The sequence below is a fragment of the Trachymyrmex septentrionalis genome, unplaced genomic scaffold (genome assembly GCF_001594115.1).
Source record: "Trachymyrmex septentrionalis isolate Tsep2-gDNA-1 unplaced genomic scaffold, Tsep1.0 scaffold331, whole genome shotgun sequence".
In the NCBI taxonomy this organism is placed as follows: Eukaryota; Metazoa; Arthropoda; class Insecta; order Hymenoptera; family Formicidae; genus Trachymyrmex; species Trachymyrmex septentrionalis.
This window is the reverse complement of record NW_017305496.1, coordinates 96,316-97,119: the sequence shown is the minus strand read 5'-3', so window position 1 is coordinate 97,119 and position 804 is coordinate 96,316. Positions and strand designations below refer to the sequence as shown.

At 29.1% G+C, this 804-nt stretch overlaps 1 protein-coding gene across 1 annotated transcript in view; it reads right to left on the bottom strand.

The window, feature by feature from the left end:
• Positions 1 to 473, bottom strand: part of LOC108750203 (putative OPA3-like protein CG13603) — a 1,601-nt gene extending 1,128 nt beyond the window's left edge. The window contains exon 1 of the mRNA XM_018489508.1: positions 171 to 473. The gene's annotated coding sequence lies outside the window, so the exon portion shown is untranslated. The remainder of the gene's footprint in view (positions 1 to 170) is intronic.
• Positions 474 to 804: the final 331 nt, after the last annotated feature.

Sequence of the window (804 nt, the reverse complement as noted above, 5' to 3'; positions counted from 1 at the left end):
AAAAATTTTTGCTATATATATATATATATATATATAATATATAATGTATATGTAATACACATAAAATTATGGACTCGTCATTTTTTAATGAAAAAATGTATTAAATGATACGCAAAACATAATAGATTTGTAGTTCAGCGATCTCGTTAGTCTCATGTCACACATCACACCTTGATTATTTATTTTAGAATATTTTAACGCGATGATATCACAAGTGACACAACTGATATCATGACAGAGATTGTAGGTTGTTGCAAAGCGTGTATTTTGATATATTTTTCCGTCAACAGATATCTTCCATGTCAAACACAAACTCCATCATCACTGTGGATCCCCGCGAATGATAACTGATCCTTTTTTCATCCCTCGAGGTAAGCAGGTTAATCAGTCAATGGCGGTATAAACATGATGTAAGAATACAAGGTGTATCATTGCACATAATAGCAATAGCAATACTGGAAACAACCAATCAGATTTTGCCCTTTATGCACTTTTCTGCGTATAATAGCCCTTGTATATTAGAATAATTGGCTATGTTCAACGGACTCACCAGTTAAGTGAATTCGCTGTTATTGGTATTCTTTTAGATCATCCAATCAGCATTTTAGATCTGAAAGAATATATCAATAGCAGCGTTATAGTGGACGAATTACAGCTGCGGTCAAAGTCCGATTATAAATGCTTTGTAATAGAAAAAGATATTTAAACAAATAAAAAATAATACACATATATGCATGTAAAATAAAATTATTATAAAATTAATATCAATATTATAAAAATTATTAATAATTATTAAATTAATTA